Consider the following 16313-nt stretch of genomic DNA (forward strand, 5'->3'; position numbering starts at 1 on the left):
CGTTCTCAAATGATTCCTTCAGAGGGACCTCCTGGAAAAATGAGAAAAAATATAAGCAAACAACCGATGATGTCAAGATAACGATTGACAGGGGTACATCATAATTGTGCCTATATCCTGGGTGTCAGAGCAAACGTGCCCAGTGGCTAACGTTGTTTTAAGGTGGTGACAGGGTCGGGTGGTGGTGAGAGTGAGAGATATTTAAAAATGTACCCAGATATATATACACATATCCACAGTGCGCTTGGGTGAGTCGCTCTGCATGATGATGCCATTCCGGAAATCTATAGCATGCATCTACGTGAAGGCGTCATATTCTCGCCTGTGTGAATAGTACACGGAAGTAGTGGCACATCCTCACTGAGTCAAGCGGTGAATGGCGCCAACAGTGAAGTGTTTCACGTGCATCTGTAAACCAAATATTGACCCACAGACGCTATTAAAAGCCACACAAACCAATAGAGGTAATTTGACACTCTGTTCCCAAGACAGTGGAAGGGGTACACACTTTTACATCCCAATGCTTCCGCTTTCACTGAGGTTCTTGCTGCCAGCAGTGCCTGTGCTGGTTACCTTCACTTTGGCTTTAAGCTGGACTGGTGCTGGCGCTGACTCCCCAGGCTGAATCTGATGTCCGGGCCCCTCTGGCAATTGTTGTAAGGCAGCAAATATCTATTGGTGGACAGAACAAAAGGTCTTTAGACAAGGCACAGAAATGGTCTATCAACAGAGAGGATAGTCTCGGAATACATCCTTGTCTTGGGACGCCCCCCATATATAAGCAAGGCACCCAAGAACCACTTTTTTCTCTGTCAGAGTAAAAAAAACAACAGCCTGGACCTTTTGGCAAGTATAAAAGGAACTCTTTGGTGAACTGACAAGAGTAATACATCACCCAATCCCAAGCAGCCAAGGAAGTCTATGTTCATTTAATAAATTCGGAAGAAAAGAGAAAATACAATACAGACATACTCCACATCCTTACATCTGTGTATTCCTAATCTGAAGACCCTCAAGAAAAAAGGAAATGTTCCACACTTTTACTCATAGATTTTACATTACTTGTACAGGACTGAAGACACTTCTAAAATGATTTATCGTAACAAAAGCACCTACATTGTACAGACCCTCCAGGATTTCGCGATTTCGCGATTTCGCGATTTGCCGCGAAATCGGCACTTTTGTAAAAATGCCACGATTTTTACGAAAGTGCCCGCGAAATCCTGGAGGGTCTGCCTGACAGTAACACTATAGTGCAGTGCAACTCCCCATTCCCACCCCCTTCCTGCGTCATCAAAGGGGAAGTGTTCCGCAGTGTCCTATGATGATTGAAATAGCAATGTCCTCCTCTGTTCGGATCTCCATGAAGTGTAGATATCTTAGGCGACTCAATACACTACGGTATCGTGCCACTATGCAATGAAGCCCATCAAATTATTTCATGCTCTAAACATGCTCTAGGCGCACCTTATATATTTTTTTTTTTTTTTTTTTTTAAAAGGCAGCTTGTCACCCTCTCATATGGCAGTACTCAAAAGTAAACTTCTACCCTTCAAAGTAACTCCAGTACAACCCTGACACTGAGGTGCAGTGCGACTCCCCCTCCCGCGTCATCGTGGGAGCAGTGCTGCGCAGTGTCCCTCGCATTCTGGTTGGGAAAGAAAAGGAAATGGCTCACCAGTCAGCGCCCCCCTCAAACTCTCGAGACTTCCAAATAGCCCATTTCTTCCCGAGAAAGCTTGAAGCTTTTATTGCTCGCCGGTGGGAGGAGCCTGTTTGCATGTTGACAGGCCACAACAAACGCTCACAAAAGCAGGGAGCAGTGGCACCGTGACCCCCTGCCTTTCAATAAACAGAATTTGAGAAAGGCAGTGTTGTTTTTTTTCTCTGCATGTTCTACAGCGGCTCCGTTTCAGCTGATTCAGGAAAAAAACAGCTGAAGAACTTCATTTTAAGCACGAGGGTCCGTCCAACGCAGAAATCGGGGCATACGGCCGGGAGTCAGAGGTGATTAATTCCTTACACTGTATTTAGTTAATTGCTTAAATAATGCTGCAGCTGTACTTTTTTCTTTGGATAAAAGCACATGGAAATATTTTTGACGTTTTGTTTAGTGCATGATTTATTATACTGTCATGTTTGCCAAGTTTCAGATTATTTATGTGTGACAGTTCCATGGTTTTAGTGTGCTTTTGTGTGTCATTCCATGCTTTTTGTGTGACACTATGAGTGAAACTTAATTGCGATAAAAACCAAGCAGAAAAATACACGACAAGATAAATATCAAAAAGGGCCTCACTTGGTGCCATATGAAGAGGTAGAAGTGCCAATTGCTTTTGATTCAAAAGTGCATGCACTGAGGTAGTGCTGGTAACTTGCTGCCAGGGTTGGATGGAGATGCAAAACAGGCCTGGGCACCCTAAAAAAGTGGCCCACATTTGCGGATTGCACCTTTGGCAGATGCACACAGTGCAGTTGATGAGTTTCATTTCAACCAACGCTTGCATTAACAGATCTTCTTGCTAAGTAGAAGCTGGTACACATGTTTGCATATATTTATCATGAACGTGCTGTAGCCCTACTAGCTCGTGACCACACCCTGGCACACATAATTATGCACGTGTGGTACTAGACACTGTTCACAGTCTGGGTGGAAAATCTACTCTACAACACTCTATGCCAACTCTATGCTACTCTACAATACTATTCCACTCACCACTACTCTAAGTAATTCTGCAGCGTGCCCAGTGTGCGGCGGGCCCTGGAGGGATTGCTTTTGGGGCATTTATTCATTAGTTTATGTCCTATATGCAGCCTTGAAGCCAAACAAAGTGTCTACATTGTAAATAAACAAAAAATACATAGCTTCATGTTGTTAAACAACTAAAAAAACGAAGATATCTGTGTTTGTTGTAGAAAAAAACGCCAAATAAAATGCCGCTAAATTGCCGCTAAATTTCCATATTTGTGCCGCTAAATTTCCATTTTTGTGCCGCTAAATTTGCTAATCCATGCCGCTATATCCTGGGGGGTCTGATTGTAGCTTAGGACCATGCTCTCATGTTATAGGTGCAACAGGAAAATCTAAAACTGCCAATTTAACAGGGATTATTACCTATTAAACAATATTTCCTTCAAAAATGTTTGCTAAGGATCACATGGGCATCTTCCCTGCATTCTACTTTTCACAATCTAAACTATGCAAAATCAGCTCTAATAAGGACTGTCAGTTTATTTTCATGTTATGTTATGTTATGTTAATATATATTTATTAAGCGCTCGTACGCCCGGGGGCTTCATGGCGCTATAGGAAGGGAACACAACACAACAATTAAAAGTGAAATACAACTCAGCAATAGGCCAGCATGAACAGCCAGGTTTTAAGAGAATGTCTGAAGCTAAGAAGGTCTCCACTCAATTTCAGTTGTAAGGGAAGCGAATTCCAGAAGGTGGCTGCAAGATGGTCAAAGCAGCTGCCACCAAGACGCTTCCTTTTGAAAGATGGAACGATCAGTAAAGATTTTTGAGCAGAGCGAAGATTTAAAGATGGATTGTATCTAGAGACCAAATCTTTTATAAACTTCGGGGCTGAGTTTTGTAAGGTTTTAAAAATAATACACCCGGTTTTAAATGCAATTCACTGCGCAACAGGTAACCAGTGTAATTGTTTCAAACCAGGTCTAATAGATTGCCACTTTGTAAGTCCAAGAATAAGCCTGGCAGCCTGATTCTGGGCCAACTGAAGCCGTTTTAACTCTCCCGCTTGGAGCCCCAAGTAGAGACTGTTAGAAAAATCCAGTCGGGATAGGACAAGGGCAATTATGACCTGGGTGAGAGCGGCCTGCGTAAGAAAGTGAGCTATTTTCCTTATTTTTTTGAGTTGAAAGAAACTGGACGACACTACTGTACCCACTTGTCTCTTCAAAGAAAGGTCCTCGCTAATTGTTACTCCCAAGCTTTTGACTGAGGACGATCTCGTAGGTGGAGCCCCCATGCTAGAAGGCCAAAAGCATGGGTTCCAACTTAATTTGCTTTGCCCAGGCAAGACCAATTCAGTCTTGCCTGGGTTAAGTTTCAGATGATTAAGACTCATCCATCCCTGAATGTGTGTCATGGTGTTATAAAATTCTGCCACAGAGTCCTTGGTGTTCAAAGGGAAGATGAGTTGTAGGTCGTCGGCGTAGTTGTAGATGGTAACTTTAGCATTTCTTAAGGAGTACAGTAGTGGGCGCAGGTACAAATTAAAAAGCAGAGGTGACAAAGATGAGCCCTGGGGTACTCCACATGTAGTGGAAATAGTGGGAGCTGTAAAAGGGCCCAATCTTACTGATTGAGTGCGGCCTGTGATAAAGGAACGAATCCAACTCAAAGCGGGCCCCCTGAGGCCAGCTTGTTCGACACGGTTGACCAGAATGGAATAGTCAACCGTGTCGAATGCTGCCGAAAGATCGAGTAGTACCAGGGCCTGGTGGATTCCTTTATCCGCATTCCGCCTCAAGGTGTTTTGTACCGCCAATATTACAGCTTCCGTTGAGTGACACAAATGGAAGCCTGCCTGATTGGGTTCAAGATATTCCGTTTGTTCTATGAAATTAGACACGTTTGCACAGACGTGAGCTTCCAGTAATTTAGAAGTATAAGGCAGCAGTGATATAGGCCTATAGTTTAACGGATCAAGTGGATCTGCTCCAACTTTCTTGATCAGAGGGATAAGCGAGGCCTTCTTAAGGCTATTGGGAACTTTGCCCTGTAAAAGTGATCCATTTAGCAAAGGAAGCACGCCCTCAGGAATGGCTGTCCCCACCTCTCTCAGGATGTACAGAGGGCAGGTATCATCAGGCGAGCCAGATTTAACCCTTGCAAACAGGTTGGACAAAGTCTTACCATCAATAGGGGGAAAGGTTTCTAAAGTGTGAGGATTATAGTAGACGTCATCCATAGGAGGGGGGGGCAAGGTATTTAAAATATTCTGTTTTATGGTGCAAATGTTGTTAAAAAAAAAAGAATTCAATGAGTTGCAAAGATCCTGGGTGGGGGTAACCGATGGAGTGGTTCTGTCACTACTGCTAAGATTATTCACAATATTGAACAGGTCTTTTGTCTTATTACGAGAGTTCAATATTTTTTCGGAGAAGTAATCAGTTTTTTGTTTTAGGACAAGTTTTTGGTAGTCTTTACGGGCCTTGCAATAATTGGCTTTATCTTGTGTCGAATAACCGATTCTCCACTTTCTCTCTTTTTGGCGCACTTCCAGTTTTAAAGACTTCAGATGTGGAGTAAACCACTTATGTGCGTCATTAGGACGGGAGCGGGGGATGTTTATACAAGGAGCGTGGGCGTCAGCTGCCTGACGTAACCAGTTAGAATAGGCTTCTTCAATGGCATCGATGTTCTTGGCCATGGGAGGAATGGACAGAGCCAAGGTGTCCAGAAAAGCTGAAGTATCAATGTCCTTCCATTTTGTAATGTTCCCGCCTGTTTGGAAAAGCTGCTTTTTGCCCTTCTCAATGGTAAGTGTAAAGTGTATGAGAAAATGGTCCGACCACATACAAGGAGTTATAGAAGAAATAGAGAGGGGGATATTCTGGGACCAAATTTGATCAAGGCTATGCCCTTTTTCATGGGTTGGCAGATGGATCTGTTGTATTAGGTTCAGATCTAAAAGTAAATCCTTAAGTTCTGCTGCCTGAGCATCCAAATCAGTAGCATCAAACCAGAGGTTCAGATCACCCAACAGAACAATTTTAGTATGATTAATTACAAGAGAGGCTAGTTGTTCTGCCAATGAGGCAGCAAAAGTGGACATGAGTTGAGGGGGGCGATAAATTAGGACCATTAACAGTGTTCTACTGTCCGTGTCCATTTTAAAAACGATATTCTCTGAGCCTGTAAGGGCAAGAGGCGGTAGTAGGGAAAACTTGTGAGCATTATGAATAATGGCTGCAACTCCTCCACCTCTTTTGTCGGCAGGTCTATCAGCATTTAAAATGTAATAGTCCGAAGGAACAGCCGCCAAAATATCTGGTAATGAGTCTGCGTTAAGCCAAGTCTCCGTAAGGAGCAAAATATCGGGTTGCTCAAATCGCAACATTAAGAATATGTCCATGTGATGTTTGGCCATCGACCTCGTATTCAAATACATACATTTAAGCTTAGTCTGTGAATCTAATAAAAATTGAGAACAATTGCGGGGGCTGGGGTGAGTAACATTTCCGGCTGTGTACTTGGACTTTAAAATACCATAAGTGGCAGTGCGCTTGAGTACATGAGGTGATAATGGCGGACATAGGTTGTCTATAGGTCTTAAAAGCATCAGATCATGAGAGGAGTATGTATAAATTTGACATGGGGTTTTGGCCCCCGGCCCCAATCGGCCGCGGACGGGCGCAGACGGGCTTACCGTAGGCGAACCTTCGGCGCGCCTTCGTCGCGCCCGCTGCGCCCGTCCGCTGCGCTCCCAGATACACATTGAGTTTTAAGCCCTGCCTCCCGGAAGAACTAGACCGCTAGCTCCGGTCCAGCCCCACCCAAGATGGCGCCTCGCCTCGCCCTCCACACAAACGGCACCAGCCGTGGTGGAACGGGGCGGGGTACAGATAGGATGGACCACAACACAGTGCGCAAAATTAGTGAGTGCTATTAAAATTTTTAAATTCAAATTCAAGCGTAAAAAACAGCGCGGACATCTCAATCGTGCCAGTACTGTCTGCAATCACTACAGGTATCTGTGCGTGGTAGGTCACTAAATAGTGCTGACAATCGGTTCCCCAGAGAGCAAAGTTGCTGCCACCAACCTTCAATTCTCGAGGGGCCCTGGGCTCTGGATCGTTTTAAACCCTGCCTCCCGGAAGAACTAGACCGCTAGCTCCAGTCCAGCCCCACCCAAGATGACGCCTCGCCTCGCCCTCCACACAAACGGCACCAGCCGCGGTGGAACGGGGCGGGGTACAGATAGGATGGACCACAACACAGTGCGCAAAATTAGTGAGTGCTATTAAAATTTTTAAATTCAAATTCAAGCGTAAAAAACAGCGCGGACATCTCAATCGTGCCAGTACTGTCTGCAATCACTACAGGTAACTGTGCGTGGTAGGTCACTAAATAGTGCTGACAATCGGTTCCCCAGAGAGCAAAGTTGCTGCCACCAACCTTCAATTCTCGAGGGTCCCTGGGCTCTGGATCGTTTTAAGCCCTGCCTCCCGGAAGAACTAGACCGCTAGCTCCGGTCCAGCCCCACCCAAGATGGCGCCTCGCCTCGCCCTCCACACAAACGGCACCAGCCGCGGTGGAACGGGGCGGGGTACAGATAGGATGGACCACAACACAGTGCGCAAAATTAGTGAGTGCTATTAAAATTCTTAAATTCAAATTCAAGCGTAAAAAACAGCGAGGACATCTCAATCGTGCCAGTACTGTCTGCAATCACTACAGGTAACTGTGCGTGGTAGGTCACTAAATAGTGCTGACAATCGGTTCCCCAGAGAGCAAAGTTGCTGCCACCAACCTTCAATTCTTCTTCATAGACTAGCTAATAAAAACTAGTAATGCCCTTGCAAAAATATGTAGCATGAGAATAACATATAATAATGGTGTTATCACCTGAGAATTTTAGAACAAAAACTACCACATCTAGATCACCTTAAAAGTCAAATAAGGGAACAGTAATCTAGACTACTCATCCTTTCATAATGTCATCAGACAGGATGGGCATTAACATAGCATATATATTTTATTCATTTTATTAATGCTAACAATGTTTAAAACAGAATTACTGAATGTCCAATTAAATGTCTCATGGCTATTTCACAGACAGCTTAGACAGGCTCAAAAGAAATTGACAAAAAGAGAGAGAAAACATAAATGCGTCTACCCCTAATTTGTAGAGGAGATAGCCTCCTTCCCCCATTTTAACAGTAGGAAACCTGAAACAGGTTTCACTCTGTCAACACTATCAACCCCTATTTGTAGTAACTGGGCATAAACAACATTATAGGAGGTAAATAGCACATTTGAGCGAGCTAAAAAACATGAAGAACCAACCACCAATCCATTTAGCAAGTATACTAGTTGTAACATGAGGGCACATGAAGTCAAACTAAATCCCATTTCCTCAGCCCTTGTACAGTAATCGCCAAACTAAAAGCATTATTATTGTATATATGGCAAAGCTATCTGTTAATCAAATATCACATATACCATGATATTGCTGTTTATTCATATGAGTGCATAAGAACTTGCTTTTGCCAAAAAAAAGTAAGCAAAACTTCTCTTCCTCTCCCTGCGCTGCCATCTTGTCTTTCAAAAAGTTTTAGAGGTCAAAATGTCTAAGGCAAACCTTGCTCTCAATGTAGAAACAACCTTTAACCCATTAGCAGCTGTCTCATTTTGTGTGCAAGGCTTTCCATGTGGTTCCCCTAATTCAAAGTGACCCTGGATACTGATAGCTGAACAGCAGACCTGTTCCCCTGTTTGCCAGTTTAGAGGTAAGAGAATAACTTCTGCTAGTTTTTTATATTGATTTTCAATTGTAAGCAGTGTGCAGTATACTTTTCTAGCAGTATAGAGGTCAGCTATTTGTGTTATACCTAAATGTGTGCATTTACTAAAGCCTGAGAGCAGTTTAAAAGCTGCTCTGAGAGGCAGAGTTGCTCTCAAATTGTGAATTATACCCAATTTGGACTTTGATATTTGAGGCAGTTAAAAATTAATATCTTACAATGTGTTTGCATAATAGTCATCCCCAGACGGTTCCCTACACATTCCAGAGATGGGGCAATAGAAATATATAATGTATACCCTTATACAAATGAGTTTTGTACGCCTGGGTAAAGTGACATTTCAAATGCTTGTTTCCTCATTATGCAGTACAGCACTGCTTAATTTTAATGTTAATGCTAGGAGGTCACAGTATGATGATTAGGTTTTATAAAGAATAAAAAACGAATTTAATGCACATCTTTTTTAATATTTTTTTTATATAAATGTTTTTTTTTAAATAAAACTAATCATTTTGATAATTCCACATATGAAAAGCAAGCTTAATCCCTTGCCTATCATATTTAGACGCATTCATTCATAAGCCTAAGCACAGAAGCCTGAATTGAAATCTAAAAAATGTTGCGCCACTTTTTAAAGGACAATCATTATTTAACATCAGAACCACTGATATGCTTATGTAAAAAGGCATTAAGAAAGGAAGGGGGAAGATATCTGCAGATATGTCATTGGGTTCTTTAGTGGTCACTTAAAATTCAGCGGGCACATAGGGTACCCTTTGTGCAAAAGCAACAAGTTAGAACAGGGTCGTTACCACAAGCTATATTGGTGTACTTTGGCAGCTTCCTGCTTTGACAGGCAGTGTTTGAAAAGGCAAGGCCCGAGGCAAAACGTACTAGGAATGGGGTGTCATATTTCGTCCGGCCTGACTTCTGTCACACCACTGTCGACATACGGTGGAGGTTGAGGCAGATGATTAAACCCTTCCAAGATAAAAGGGCTCAGGAAAATGTTATAGAAAACATTTGGAAAAGACGACAAATACATATATTAGAAATGGTAGGAACGGTCAGAATCAAACTGAGATGGGGAGAATAAACATTTGTTCAATAAATGTGGCAGGACTAAATGATGTAATCAAAAGGGGTAAATTCGGGGAGTTGGTAAAATTAAATGCATTTGATGTTATCTGTCTCCAAGAGACCCATCTTCCTTGGGATAAAAGGCACTTGATAATGATACAAGGTTATAATTTAATGGTAGTTACAGCACAAACATCGAATATCCGAGGGGTAGCCATTTTGGCAAAAATGTCACTGGGGCCAGCTAAACGGAAGGCAGCAGATAAATATGGGAGGTGGGCCATAGCTGAGCTAGGAGTGGGCTTTACCATATACTCGATCTATGGGTCAAACTACGATGATCCCCACATTTTTGAAGATCTCGAGGTAGAATTGGAACATGGTCTACACCCCTTATCTTATGTGGGGATTTGAATATTGCTCTAGATCCCCTACCTAGTGCTAATAATCAAGGGAGTTATCAAGGGCAAAAACCAAAGGTATATAGGGCACTCACATCACTTGTAAGGAGTGATGGATATGTGGATATGTGGCAGGCTAAGAATACATCTGAGAGTTTGGGTAGCACATATTACTCATTTCCTCATCAGAAGTATCTTAGTATAGGCTACTTCTTTTGTACATTAGAACTCCTCAATAAGGCAAACATAACTATCCTACCTAAGGTCATATTGGACCCCAATCCATTAGTTCTGGGGGTGGTAGTAGTAGATGATAGTCAGAAGAGGGGACATTGGACTTTTGATAAAAAGCTGCTCATTAATAGGGAATTTATCGAGCATATTAGAAAATGGGTATTTGACTATTTTGATACTAACAGATATAGTGCCTCGAGAATAACAGTTTGGGACGCGTTTAAGACAGGTGTGAGGGGAGAAACTATTAGCTATGTGGCCAGAGCACAAGCAATGTCCAGGGAAAGAAATAAGGAATTAATGGTAAGGCTGAAGGTAGCAGAGGATGAGCATGTACCCTCAATATGGCGGGGAGGGGTGATAATGCAGAGTTAGGAGCGAATTCTGATCCTTAAGGCAGAGATTAATGGGTGGTTCACACAAAAAGCAGCAGAGGAATTCCACTCCTGTCGCAATAATTCATATGAGAGTGGAGAGTCAGTAGGGAAGATACTAGCTCTTCGCACAAGGCAAAAGCTAGTACAGAACCAAATCACAGTTATCAAAAGGAGGGGTGTGGAATATACTGACCCGGATGACAGCCAAAACCTTCCAAGACTACTATCAAGTATTATATTCGGAAGAAGGTAGGAGTGAAAATATTACGCTAGATGATATTCGACAGGTGGTGACAAAAGAAGACTTGGGTGAAGTGTTAAACGAAGATTTAAAAAACAAACTGGAGGCAGAGATTTCTCTAGAGGAGACCGAAAATGCATTACAGAGTCTCGCTGCAGGAAAGGCCACAGGTCCTGACCAAATACCCCTTGAGCTATACAAAGCATTGGGCACCACAATAATACCCCTCCTATTAGATCTGTTTAAGGGGATTCAGTATAATGGTAATATTCCAGAGTCATGGAAAGAAACCAGAATTATTATCCTTCCAAAAAAGGGGAAACCTCCAGAAAACCCAGGGTCATATAGACCGATCTCTTTAATCAATTCAGATATTAAAATATACTCCAAAATTTGGTAATTAGGCTAGGAGGGGTCATTGGTCGTCTGGTCTCCCCGTGGCAACATGGTTTTATACCAGGAAGGCAAACAACTGACCATATTCGGAGAGTAATCTCATTGTTTGATATTATGTCGGAAACAGGGGGCCAGATGGCCATGATCCTTCTGGCGCCGAGAAGGAGTTTGATCGTGTTACATGGGAATTTCTGTGGGGGATCCTGGAGTTAAAGGGGTTTTGTCAGGGATTTATAAGAGCAACTAGAGCAATGTATTGCAATCCAAAAGCTCGGTTTCACGTAAGGGGTAGAAAGTCAGGAGAGGTGCTAATACGTAGGGGAACCCGGCAGGGGTGCCCCTGCTCACCTATCCTATTTGCTCTATATATTAATACGCTCTTGGAGAACTTGCTCCAGACAGGTATAATCCAACCTGTTTATACCAGGGAGTATCAAACAAAAATATCAGCCTATGTGGATGATGTGGCAATCTTATCAACAGATCCTGGGGAAGCTCTTGAGGAGATCACTCAAATAATAGAAAGGTGTGGTAGGCTATCAGGGTATAGCTTGAACAGGGAAAAACTATTGTAGTCTGCACACAGAATGTGGAATTTGAGGATGTGAGGCGAAAAGAATCAGCAGTCTATCTAGGGGTGCAGATCATGGCAAATATGGACAAAATAATTAAAGCTAATTTTGACCCACTAATTAAAACTATAGCCCTGGAATTGAAGAGGATAGATGGGCTTCGCTTGTCAATTATAGGGAGGGGAAACTTCTTGAAAATGAGCATACTGCCTAAATTTTTATACCTGTTTAGGTCAATGTCAGTAGCGCTAGATGATAGCATACTCAAAAATTTTCATTCTATGTTTTCTAATTTTGTCTGGCAGAATGAGAAGATAAGGAGGTCTATGAAATTGTTGACACTGACACAAGATCGAGGGGGATTGGCAATTCCAAACATTGTATTATATTATTGAGCAGCCTTTTTACATCAAATATCGTTTTTATTGAAATTGGATGGAACAGACTGCCTGACCTTGAGGGAGAGAATTGCTACAATATTCAAATTAGCAATAGGAAAAGATGCTGCAGGGCTCCTTTTAAAACAAGTGGAGCATAGTTATTACAACAAAGTCCGGTTTAAAATCATAAAGGGTGCATGGTGTATCTGGAAACAAATATCGAAATTTTTGGGAATCGCACGATTCACAGAATATACCCCCTTATGGCATGGCTCACTTTTTTCTAAAGATACCTATGATAATATCGGTCAGGAGTGGGAGGTTAAGGGTATAACCACGATTGGAGAGTTCTTCAGTGGAAAACAACAGCCACAATCTTTGGTTCTACAACAGGATTTTGGGATACATCCTAATCAGTTTTTTTTAAATTGTACAGGTTAAAAGCACCCTAATGGCATACAGACCTAGGGTGACGATTGAGAGGATTCCCTTGATGGAGTTAATTAGAATTATGTACCATGCCATGTAAAATAGGGGGCTTATATAATCATCTGTTGGCAGGGATGCCAGATGATCTAGGAAAAAATTAGGTATCCTGGGCAGCAAAACTAAATAGTCCAGATGTAGACATCTATAGGAGTCTTGAGCTATCTGCAGAAATCCTCTCAGCTTCCAATTTAAAAGCACAGCTGTATAAGACTATTTCTAACCTGTATTTTACACCGGCGAAGCTTTTTTCATGGGGGAAGAGGGAATATGATCGGTGTCCTAGGTGCGGGGAAGTATCAGCCACATTAAAACATATGTTCTTTGATTGTGATCAATTGACCCTGTTAAAATATGGGATCCTGGGCTTCTGGAGATCCTTATTTGCAATTCCGACACTTCCATCTTCTCGAATGATGAAGATATGCCGTGTTTCAAATCCTGGCCTAACCCAGCATGGAAGCCGGGGCCTCGAGTTCTAACCCGTCCGGGTTGGAGTTGAACAACATCGGCCGCGGAACTTGGGCGGCGTCCGGTCTCCCGAAGTGGAGAATATCCTGACTGATTTGGATGGCGATACTGGGGTCGGTTGATCGGCGGCGGCGAAGGTGTCGATATTGCGAAATTGAGAGCGCCCACTATTGCTATCGGCCCTATCTGTGCTTGTTACCCCGGGGTAGTCGACCCCCGGGGTTTCTAGACCTGCTCTGTCGCTTCATGAGAGGGGATGGAGCAGGTGGAATGTACGCCGTCGCTGCAGGTCATAATGGCCGCCATTGGGGTGCTCCACTCGCAGGTCAGCACCATCTCCCAGAAAATGGTCGTAACAGCCAACAATATCTGCCAGAGACCGGACCACGACCCCTCGATCGGATTGAGACAAGCTGTGCCACCCGCAGCGCACATTATGCCTGAGACTGAGGGCTCCGTGTGGCACCCGGAATTGGTGTTTTCTTTTGGTTCCCAAATAACGGCTGGCGAGCCTGAGACTACCGTAAGCTCCATATGTGCCATGCGGATACCGCCCACGATGGACATCGCCGATCTTGTATGTCATAATAAGTTCCTCAGTGACTATCGGAGTGAATCGTCATCCTTTGCTTCCCAGTTGGCTCAACCACGTTCTTGTATCTTCTCTTTGGTGGACAGTTATCTCCGTTCGACTTATGGTCTTCGAGTACAAATATCCTGGTTTCGATTCTATCGTACTGACTTTGACTTTTTGAGATGGCAGTTCGAGCTGAGAGGGCTCGCACGGAAAACCGGAGTGGCCAGGGTTGAATTTGACTGTTCGGGTTTGTCATGATGGCTTCATTTGATACAGGACTTGTGCGTCTCATGATGGGGGAGACGGGTGGTTCTCACGAACTCCCCCGGTTGGCTTGTACCTGTAGCTTTCAATTGTCTTGATTATATTCCGGGGTGGTTTGCTTCTGGCGGGGGTAAGGGAGACCGGGGGCCTGTCTGATATCTCCTCCTCCACTCTGTTCCTCTTTTAGGGTTAGTTCTTTGGCGACAGGCACACTGCTAGTGGGGTTAGGCCGTAGCCATTGCAGGGGTGCAGGGTGGGGGGTTTGAGTTATTTTTTTATTTTTTTATTTTGTGTTTGTTTAGTTCTATGGCCTTTCCTTTTTCTTTTTCTTTTTCTCCCCTTTTTTCGAGAGGAGGGTTGTCTATCCTGAATCGCTGCTAATCTCTTATCTGGGTGTCTACGCTGGTCTTAATGATCCTGATTGTGGACGGGTCCTACAGAACGCATCTTACTGAGGTTATAGTCTATACTGTTTCTCCTTTTCATATACCAATTGATGTTGACGTACCAAACTCCTGTATATTGATTTCTCTGCATTCGCCTATTCCCCTACATACGGTTGTAAAGTGTTTTATAGTATGGCACCTGATATATGTAATGTTTCCTCTTGTCTCTCATTAATAAAAAGAAATATAAAAAAATATAAAAAATCTTTCTTTTCCCTAAATCTATTTTGCATTAAATGAATAAATAAGTGAATAGATGCAGATCATGCTAGAAGATTTTCTTTAAATAAAAATTAGATACATGAAGAATTAAGCTGTTCTTGTTCATCCTTAGCCTAATTTTTACTAGCATATCCATTAACAAATAATGGTGGTGTGTTTGAATAAAATGTCTTGTTGATAAAACCATGGTAAAAACAATTTAAACTGCAGATGTATATATTATAAATAGTTAGTTTAATTTAGACACTCCGCTATGATCCAGCAGCTCTCCTTTGAGTCTCACCAATCCATGAAGTAGAGAGAAAGTGTGTACGAGTGACTCGCAGTGTTATGGGCCCCACTGATGAGTAAATGTATGATTTAATACTTCACGGAAAGGTGATGAGGTTCTAGAAATTATTTCCGGAGTAGCGCTGCAACAGTAATTAACTTGGCAGCAGAGCATAGGTTGCTATAGAATTAGCTAGGATAATGTATAAAGTGGAATATACAGGGTTTGATGTACAGAATTATGACTACCATTTGTTGAGTTCGTATTACGTTATATGTAGACTGGAAAAGGCTTCCGGAAAGTGTGGAAAGCTAGTTACTCAGTCTACAGGTAGAGGAAGAGTGGCAAGTGAAGTCGCACATCGCATAGTCTGTTTCAAGAAGTAGTGGTATTGTTGTATATCACAAGTTTAGGGACTTTGCATGTGAAAGGATGAATGAATAGTGAGGACAGTCTATGAAATCTTAGCCTTCAAGTACAGGAATCATTGTGTATCCTGATTTAAAACTTACTGCTGAGAGAGTAATAGAGCTTAACCGACGCTTGAGAGAAGGGTAAGGCAGAGGGATGTCCTACTTTATCGGCGAGTCTAAAATTCTGTGGTAGAGAAGAGGTAAGCTCTGTCTACTGAAAATACAGAATACTTGTGCGATTGAGAAAACTATCACTTTGGTTTAGCGAAACAGACGAATGGAGTTGTTTCATGTAGTTACTAACGGATTCAGTTGTAAAAAAGTGTAAATACGGCTTCTCGATAAACCTTGTAAAGGAGAGGTCAGTCGAAGCTGCAGAAGCCGGAGCAGAGCTGATGTCAAAAGTGTCACACAGGGATTGGTCCTTGTTACCAAGACAGAGTAAGGGCTGATTGGTGCATCAGCGAAAGCAGCAAAGTAATTGTTTAAGCACTAGTGAAACGTATCTTGTTGTAATTGGTGCGATAGTGTGAACCGCGCTGTGATAGGCTGGTGTTACAAAGCAGTTTACGGAAGAGTGCGCAATCTTTTGAAAGACAGGAAATTATCAGAAAAATTGAGTTTTATTACGGAGAAGAAAAGGAGAAACCTTCATAGTTTAAGAAATTGAAAAATGTATTCACAAAAGACAAGGCGATAGTAACAAGAGAGGGAAAATTACTACCTCTGCCAAAAAGGCCTGCTTCCTTCATGTTGACGAAATATGGCTATCATACATACATTTGGGTAGAAAATTGGGCTAGATAAACCAAAATGATGTTGCGCTAGCATTTCCAGAAGTAGGGTCTTTTAATTTGACAGTGTTACGAAATTTGAGAGAAAAGATGATGAAGCTTGAACCGAGACCTAGACCGACTCAATTTAGTCGAGTGGGAAGATGAGTGGCATGAGTTAGAACGAGAAAGGTTGGAAAATCATCGAGGA

This window comes from Lissotriton helveticus, chromosome 4_1 (assembly GCF_964261635.1).
Source record: "Lissotriton helveticus chromosome 4_1, aLisHel1.1, whole genome shotgun sequence".
Lineage (NCBI taxonomy): Eukaryota > Metazoa > Chordata > Amphibia > Caudata > Salamandridae > Lissotriton > Lissotriton helveticus.